Consider the following 9856-nt stretch of genomic DNA (forward strand, 5'->3'; position numbering starts at 1 on the left):
GCAAGATGCCCCATCTCAAATCCTAATATGAATTTCAACAGAGATGGAGTCCTTGCTTTTGCTTTAAAATTTGAATTTCAGCAATTTTAGGTCTGGTTCCTTTCCTTTCTTTTTTAAATGATAAGCTTTTATTCACACCTTGGCCAATATCAAAACCATTATTGTTGTTTTCTTTTTGTAGAGAACTCCAAGTCTTTTATAAAAACTAATTCATCGATCAAGTCTTGTGCTAAGGAAGAAAATATTGTACCGATCAAGCTTCCAAAGTGTGTTCGAATGTAATTCATAGTTAATCTAGAAAAAAAAATATGAAACATGCTGGGCTTTTTTTTCTTTTTCTTCATCAACTATGCCAGTTTCATTTTCGGCATATACATGAAATTAGCATTGTTTAAATTATAAGGCTATTCGGTTGTCAATTTTTTTCAAAGCTTTTAGCCTTTCAAAATTGCACCTCTGCCCAAAAATTCCTAGGTCGCCAGTGGGTGGTGAAGTACAATTCCAGACCAGTAATAGTCAATTTAGCCACTTCCAGTCCAATCCAGATTAGATAATTTCAGTTCTGTCCATCCAACACGCCTCTTCATGGCCAAAGTTGATTAAAGCTCTACCAATCTCAACATTGGTATCGATTTCCAGTTGAACCCCATTAGTTAAAGGTGTTGATGCTCAATCCAGCACAAATCCATCCAGTCCAGCTTGATTCGTAGGTAACAATCCAAGCTGAAATCGAAGTCCAATGTTCTGATGTTCTCCCTAACTTTCTTTTGTTTTAAAATTGTGTAATGAATAGTTTTCTTTGAATCAAGTTTGGTTTGCTTGTAGCATTTATTTTGGGCTAGAACAACTAGTTTTTACTATGGGAAATTGTAATGTCCTCACCAGTCTGCGGGAAGAAAAGAACTTACTTGGGAGATATTCCTCACCCGAATTCACAATCACTTGTTTAAAGTCAGTGACTTCGGGTGCAAATTATCTATTTTTCATAAGTCTATTAGGGTTTTGACTGCTAACAGTGACACGCTCGCACACCAAAGAAAGTTGACTTATTGTCCACAAATGATTTTCAAGCCAATGATGAATTGTACCCTATTACCATAGGAACTAAATCTAAACGAGTGAACAAAAGGAAACATGAACTTTTTTTTTTCCTCTAAAACATACTTTTGTTTTTCTAAAGAAAAAAAGTAGATATTTTATTTTCTTTAAAAATAACTTTTTTTATTTAATTTTTTAACAAGATGGTAAGAAAATTTAAAATAATTTAGATAAATGGAATAAAACATGAAAGTATACATTTAATAAGGGTAAATTTGAAAAAGAAAAGTTAGTTTTTTTAATGCATTAAGAGCACCTCAACCCCAAAGGACAAGGGCAAGGCAAATGCAAGGCAAGGTTGTCACTATTCACGTGAATAGTGGCAGCCTTGCCTTTTTTGTTTCCATCTCAAAGGGCAAGGCAAATGCAAGGCAAGGTTTGTCACTATTCACGTGAATGGTGGCAGCCTTGCCTTTTTTGTTTCCATCTCAAAGGGCATTACTATTCACTTTAATTTATTTTCAATTTATTTTTTATACTTAAACCATTAATTTTGATAAGATTTTCGGATAAAATTTTCAGTTGGCATGTGTCACTATTTATTATAAAATTCTGATCTCAAATTTCAGATAAAATTTTGGGATAAGATTTTTGGTTGCCATGTCTCCATATTTATTATAAAATTCACATCTCACTCATCATACAATTGAAATACTCCCGGTCCTCACAGTCCGACATAATCGAGTACAAGGCGGTTCCATTGGATCACGACGTAGGGGAGCATTTTTCCTTTAGAGGATGTAATAGTGCTATTATTTGGGACACGGAACGCACCACTGGAACTGACTACGGCTATTGTTCACTAGAGGAGCCATGTGTAATGGTTTTCCCCTTTTTTTTTTTTTTTTTTTCCCTTGAATAATCTATTAAATAAAATAAAATTGAAAATGCAAGAAATATATATATATATAATTGACATAAAATTGAATAAAATAGTAATTAATGGCTTTTTACATCGTCGTCAAGATTTTGACCTCTTCGAACGTTTGTCCATGATCCTCCGGCTTCGATGGAAGAGGCCATTTGTATTTTTGAACAAATGAAATTTTGTAGTAGAAAATTTAGTGTGGAAAATATTATAGGGAGATGAATTTGTACAAAGATTTGGTGTGGAAAGTGAATAAGATTAATAGGTATTTATAGAAAAAAATTCCAGAATTTTTGGATATTTTTTTCAATTTTTTAAACCAAAAATTGGAGAGTAGTTGGATTGGATAAGATTTTTAGATCGAAGGCTCCAGGAGAAGCCATGTGGCTTGTAGCTGTTGATTTATGGTAGCTGTGGTTCAGCGCTGACTTCACACTGACGTCAGTAGTCTTCAGGCAACAGTCCAATGAATTTTTGCCCATGGGATTGTTTGGGGCCTAGGGCTGCCATTTGCCTTGGTTTGGGCTTGCGCTGGAGGTGTCCTAATGACATTGTTTTAAGTGTAAAATAAAAAAAAACGACACTTGTTATGAGGAGAAGGGAAAAGGTTCAAAAGAGAATGTTAGGGAGAAAGGTTGGGGCTTAGGATTTGAGGGAGGGTGTGAAACTAATTTGGAAATAAGTTTTGGGGGTGAGTTATGTTCTTTTATTATTATTTTTTTAAAGTCTGCCTCAAAACGACATCGTTTTGAGGCCAGGTCGTTGAAAAAATTTGCTTGGGCCAAACGACGTCTTTTTGCCTAGGCTATTTTTAAATAAAGGCTTATTTATTGTAGTGCTCCCTGAAACTATGGTCAAATCTCACTTTGCCCCTGAAAGTCTAAGCAACCCACTTTGCTCCTTGACCAAGGTTTGGTGTTCCAAGTTACCCCCTACCTTTAACTCCATCCAAAATACCGTCAAAATTGATGACGTGGCAAAGGCTTTTTGGTAATTCCATACATGTGTCAAAAATCCAAACCTAGTCATTTAAAATAATAAAAAATCATAAAATAAAAATAATGATATAATATAACATGAAAAAAAAAAAAAAAAACCTTGAAAAAAACGTTTCATAAAAAATCAACTACTCCCCAGCCTCCTCCTTCCATCAATAAGGACTTATTTTTTTCCGTTATGCCACTCTGCTCGCATAGCGAATGAACCCTATCCAACCACCACCCTTTCCCCCACCCTAATATTCTTAGCATCTTCCCTCTACCAACCCTACAATCCGACATCCTTCCTTGTCTCCACAGTCCCCACCCTTCACCAGCTAATCCAGATCTAACCCGCCCCACTACCACAACCCAAATATTCGAATCCCTTTTTGACCAAAATAAAAATTGAAAAAAATTCCAATCCTTGAGTGACACGCCTTGTAATCTTCCATTTCCAACAGCAACATGGCTAAGAGCACTTGAATTTCAAATTTCAATTTCAACTAAAAATTAGAAACACCAGAATGCTAGCTATGGAGTAATCCATTTAAGAGGACTATGTTGTTAGGTGTGTTGATTAATTTCATTGACTGGGTGGGTTTGTGCTTTAGGGACGAGATAGAGAGAGAAAGGCGGGCAACTGGGTTTTTGTGAGAGAGAGAGAGAGAGAGAGAGAGAGAGAGAGAGAGAGAGAGAGGGGCATAGAGACAAAGAAGGGCTACTGGGGGAGAGTGGGGAAAGTGGTTAGGCTTGGTGTGGTTGAGGGAAAGTGGGAGGTGATAGTGGCTTAGATGTAGAATCGATGAGGAGAGATGGATGATGGGATCATTTCCAACTATTTGCCATGGCAAAGGGCAAGGGCTGTTACTATTCACATGAATAGTATTAGCCCTTATAAAAGGAAAGTTGTGTTTCCATCCATTGCCATGGTAAAGGGCCATTACTATTCCCTTTATTTAAATATATATATATATATATATATACTTAAACAATTAATTTGGATAATATTTTCGGTTGCCATGTATCAATATTTATTATAAAATTCACATCTCATATTTCGGATAAAATTTTTGGATAAGATTTTTGATTGCCACATGTCTATATTTATTATAAAATTGGCATCTCAAATTTCAAATAAGATTCTTGGTTTCCACGTGTCAATATTTATCATAAAATACAAATCCCATATTTCAAATTAGATTTTCAAACCTATAAAATTATGCCACGTGTCATCTCTATTTTCTAAATCCCTCTATAAAACCATAGCCTCAACTTAGTCCTCTCACACCATATCTTCTCTATTCTTTCATTTCTCAGATTTAAGAAAACACATTCTACTTTCAATGTCTTACACGAGGAAGTTGTTGGAGAAGCAAGAGCGAGAAAATGAAGAAATAAGGCACAAATGAGCTGAAGAAGAAAAGGAGGAGGAAGAAGATGATGATAAAGTTGTCATGGCAGTGGGTATGCTCTATCAATCAGGCCAAGTTCACCGTGTTTCACAAGTCGGCCTTGGCCCAAACGTGGACAAACTTAGGCACTCTCGGGGTCTCTTGGAAGATTACTTTATCCAAAATTCGTGTACTCTAGTTTTGATTTTCAAGGGATGATATAGAATGCATTCCCATTTGTTCAATAAAATTATGCATGATGTTCGCAATTACGACGCATCTTCGTTCATAAGTATGATGCTGTTGGGGTTTTGGGTCTTCTTCAAAAGCAAAAACTTACATCTTCTTTACGGATTCTAGAATTTGGCACATCTGCAGACTAGGTGGATGGGATTGCTAGAATGAGGAAATCCACTATCCTAGAGAGCTTGGTCAGATTTTGTGATGGAATCGAAACTCTTTACACGAGGCATTACCTCCGCAAACCTATGCCTGGGAACCTCCAAAGGCTTATACAAAAAGTTGAGGCTTGAGGTTTCCCAAGCATGATTGGAAGCATCAACTGCATCATTCAATACCTGGCAATGGAAGAATTGCCCAACTGCCCAACTACTTGGCAACGAGATTATGGAAATAGGAAGGGCAAAAAAAGTATCATTTTGGAAGCCGTTGCATCATTCAATACTTGGATTTGGCATGCCTTTTTCAGAGATACAGGATCTCAAAACATTGGCATGAAGCTGCTAATGAGGAATTCTCTGAACTAGCTATTAAGGTTTCTCGTAGTCACACACACACACACACACACACACACACACACACACACACACACACACACACATACACACACACACACAAAGGGTAATGGGTTTCAAATTTGGGGTGCGATGGAAGCAATCGCTGCTATTGCGAGCGTGGTATGAGAAGGTTGGGTAAAAGAGGGTGGCTGGAAAGGACGTTGGGTTAGAGATGGGTTGTGTTGTTGGTGGGTGTTGCAGGCGGGGTTTGGGTGATATGGGTTTGTTTTTTTTTTGTTATTCTTTTTTTAATTTTTGTTATTTAATTCTTGTGTTTATTTGATTTTAATTTTTTAAATTAATTTAAATAGTAGGGAAATTGTAATTTTGGACCAAAATGCCCCTCAACAACTAACATAAGTTTCTCTATTTTAACAAAAATTATAATTTGTCATTGAATTGCTTAAATTGAAAACTACATGGACAAAATTGATTAAATTGAAACAACAGAGAAAAAAAATGATAAAAATGACAAATCACAGGGACCAAAAACGACTTTTTGCCTTATTGAAATGTAAATAATATTTTATTTAATTTTTCCAAAGGTAGGCTCTACTTTGTTATACTACCCACTTGGATTGTGAGTAAATAACACATGTATAGTAAAATTAGCAAAAAGCCCCTATCATCAAATTTGACAACCTTTTGAATGGAGTTAATGGTAGGAGGCAACTTCCAGTTTGGCATTGCTGTACTGTGAAAATAATCGCTGTCAGATTTGCTGTGTGAGAAATCAGTTTGGCGTTTGGTAAACTTTTTGTTAAAAGTGTTATTGGTATTGATTTCCGTATAATCAGAAAACGATTCTCACATAATCATTAAACCCAGCGCCTCTTCAAAACTAATTTCTGCATAATTAAAAAAATAAAAACACATTATTAGCTAATTTTTCTTATAACTTTCTCTGCAATAATTTTTAATAATAAGTAATTTTTTTCATAATTTATTATGGGCTGGACTTCTCAAATTTTTTTTAAAAATCACTTACTATTCCAAATAAACAATGCCAAAAGTGCACTTAAACTCACAGCTTTTCTTTTCTCCGGGTCAAACCAGGTACCTCCAAGCCATTTCCAGCTCAGGGCTGACCGACCCCCATTGACCCCATGTGGCTGCGCCAATTTGTAATTTTTGGTCAGAAAAGGCGCGCCGATCGTATTCCGCCCTCCACCCCAAAGAAAAAGGCCCAACAATTGATGAAGGTCTTGAACGATGGGCGGTGCAAGTGAAAGTGGTGAAGGGTCAGCGATCGCAGTTATTTTCCGGGTACAGTTGCTTTTGCTCTGTCTCCGTCTTTAGCTCTAAAATGTGGCAATAATGTATACATTTGCATTGTTGTAGAGGCTTTTTGTGTTCGTTGCAAGACACTTGCTAGAGCATATAAATGCTTTGCCAATTTCTTTACTCTCTGATACTTGATTTTAATGGGTTATGGATAAATTGTGTGCTTTCTGATATTTGGGCAAATTCCATATTGAACAATGTGAAATTCATAGGCCAAAGAATGAAATTGAAAATTTGATATTGAGGAAGACAGTGGAGAAAAAAAAAGGAAAAAAAAAGATTTATATAAATCTTTTCAAAGAATATTCACCTTCTTGCAGCAGATTATGTGCGTTGTCATGCAGGATAGGGGCATAGTAGGGCCTTGCTCCTGATCTCTTGGCTATGTCTTCCTTTGAATTAAAATGGGTTGATGGTATTTCTTCCATATGCCTTTTGTGTTGACAATGTTTACATGGACTTTTTTGACACGTCTGGTGCTAAAATCCGTTTTGAAAGGGATGGTTGGTTGGTTGTTACGTCTGGTGCTACAATAGATGTTCGGAGCAATATCACTATCCCCACTAGCATTTATTGTCTGGGTGGATAAAATCTGTCCAAATTGATTGGTTTTTTCTTTGTCCCCAAGGTGATGGTTCTTGGTGTATTCTACAGTATACAACAAGGGAATTGCTGTTCCATGGAATCAAGGACGTGAGAACATCTTGGTGTGTTGGCTGGTTTTCAGTCCATAGTTTTTACAAGAAAAAGGACGTTGGAAGCTCAAATATGGTTTGATTATTGGGTTGTGTCTCTTTGTGACGAAACTCATACATGCGAACATGCTCTTTTTTCTTGAATTCAGAGGTGTGCTATTTGTTCTGTGGTGTCTGCAGAAGGCTACTTTCTGTTGAATACATTGTATTTCGCCATTATTCTAGCTGCATCTTACTATTCATATGCACCAAACAAAGAATAAAATCCAGTGGTATTTTCTGAAGTTCACTGGTGAATGAAGTGTCTTCTATTGGAATTGGTAGTTAGGACTTTTCTGGGAGCAACTTTTATATTTGGATATTAAGAGAATGAAGCACTGTTCCATTCTGCTTATGAACCGCCAACCCAGGTGGTTTGTCCTGGTGCCTGAGAGTTGAATTGTTGTAGGTGTATTTATTTAATTCATGAAATGTGAGTTTTATAAAACTGTAATTTGAGTGCTATCTTCTCCTTAAAGTTTTCGTTTTTCTTCTTGGTTTCTGTGGACTCATATTTTTAATGCTTTTGAACCATTCTTTATACATGCATAGACAAAAAGCATATTATTTTTTTGGCTTTTTTTTTTTTTTTTTTGCTCCATCTGTATACATGTTCAAATTTAAGTCTTCAGATCCCAAAAGCTTTTACACAATGTTATGCGTTAGGGTTCATATTTTGGCAGTGTAGTGAAATTTCATGTTCCTTTTGTAGCTGGATTAAGTTTAAAGAAAAAAGTAACAACATTTACTATGTGATTTAGTGAATTAGTTTTCGCACTAACAGACAGAGTGCTGTTGCCGCTTGAACTTGATTTTGTTTGATTGTACCTGATCACAAATATTTATGGAAATGTCAAGTGATTGTTCCCTGGCTTTGCTGTATTTTACATTCTCATGTTAGCAAATATGCCATCTTTAATGCCCATGGGGCATATGTTAACATTTTGTATATTTAATGTTTATCCATGTTATCATTGTAAATATTTTACTGATCCATTTTATAGCAACTTAGATAAAAAAATATAAAGGTCAGCTATCTATTTATATTTTTTATGGAATAGTCTGGACAATTATAGATTTCAAATCTCAATTGTAGCACTTGAGTGGTAGCCTACAGTAATTTCCTAGGATATCTTACATGGGATGCAAAGATGATGAGTTCTAGTAATTGTTGTGAATCTAGGTGAAATTTATTCCAATAATATGCTTCCCACTGTTATACTGGGTACTAATTATAGCACAAATTTGAGTAGTTTGCTCAACTGAAATCTGCAGTTTAAGTCTAAGTTTTGTGCTTAGGCTCACTACAAGACAAAATTTATTGCATCAAATATTGTGTTGCCTCCTTTCTTTTATTCAATTTTCAACTTAACGAAGCTTTTACTCTTCTAGGTTTTATCTTTCTTTTTAATTTATTATCCCTTTAGATTTCTACTTGGCTAAGCTTTATTTTACAATTTACTTTTTATTGAATTTCACTCTTATTATTCCACTAAAAAATTTCCAATGTTGCGGGTGCAACAATCAGATCCTGAACCATTGGCTGAATCTTCTAGGCATGCAACACAAACATGAAAATCTCAATCAGTTGTGAGACAAAAGTCACAAAACTGTACTGAATGTGTGTGAACTTTAGTAGACGACATTTGAAGTGCTGTGCTTTTCTCCCTTTATTGGCTTAAATCATATAAACTTGGAGAAGTTTCTGGTATTCACAAACTCTGGGTTGTCATAGCTTCTGACTTGAGAAAGGAAAGAAGAAGAATGAAGAGTCTGGTTCCATCTTCATTCACATGGCTAGGGTGCATAATAATTTCTTAAGAGGAGATTGCTCGACAGTTATAAAAATCATTCAATGTTATGTTAATGACTCCGAAGGAAGAACTTTGTTGTTTTCATTACAATTCAAATTTGTGCGTTTTCTTATTCAGGCATACTCCTGTCCTCCTATCTCTAGTTTATAACCTTTACATCTTTTAATTGATGGAGTAAGTTTTCATCCTCGACCATATGAAAATAATAATTGTACTATTATATTATATTTCATTATTTTGATGAGTAATTCTTGAGTCTGGACTTGGTTCATTGAGCAATTGTATATCGTAATTGAAGATAGAGTGACAAAGGACTCTACTGAAAAATTTAGTATGTTTTGCTGTCGCTTCTTATAAATCTGACTACTTTACCTGATATTATATGCAGTTATATATGTGTGTCACCTTACCCCTTCATTGCTATGAATTTTTTTATCTTCAAGTTATAAACTTTAGCCTTTACATCCTTATCCCAGAATGGAAGGCATGAACAGTTTCTTTCTAACAAGATTATTGTATATTATGTTAAAGGGGCTGAATTCAGTTAATTGTACGTGCTTCGCCTTCCCCCAGTCATTTTTACCTTCCAACATAATAATGTTTTGATGGTAGAGTAAAAACACTGCAATGTGCTTGAATATGCTCTATTATCAATATTGCTATTGATGTATCTCTTTCTATGTGTACCACTTTTGACTCCTCAAAATTTTACTACTTGCTTGAAGAATTCCACCGTAAATATATTTCTGCATTTGTTAAATGCCTTTCAAATCAACACCGCTGCTTTTTCAGAACTTGTGAATACGTTAGAAATAAGTGGTTGCCTCAGGGTTGTCATTGTATAGATTTTCTGTCAGATGTAGATCTTTAAAGAGGAATTCTTTGCAAGC

At 35.4% G+C, this 9856-nt stretch overlaps 1 long non-coding RNA gene across 1 annotated transcript; it reads left to right on the forward strand.

Moving 5' to 3' along the window:
• Positions 1-6172: 6172 nt before the first annotated feature.
• LOC117620313 lies at positions 6173-7630 on the forward strand. The gene is made up of 2 exons (XR_004584717.1): positions 6173-6400; positions 7073-7630. It is a non-coding gene; the product is annotated as an uncharacterized LOC117620313 (long non-coding RNA).
• The last annotated feature ends 2226 nt before the right edge of the window (positions 7631-9856 follow it).

This window comes from Prunus dulcis, chromosome 2 (assembly GCF_902201215.1).
Source record: "Prunus dulcis chromosome 2, ALMONDv2, whole genome shotgun sequence".
NCBI classification, from domain to species: Eukaryota; Viridiplantae; Streptophyta; class Magnoliopsida; order Rosales; family Rosaceae; genus Prunus; species Prunus dulcis.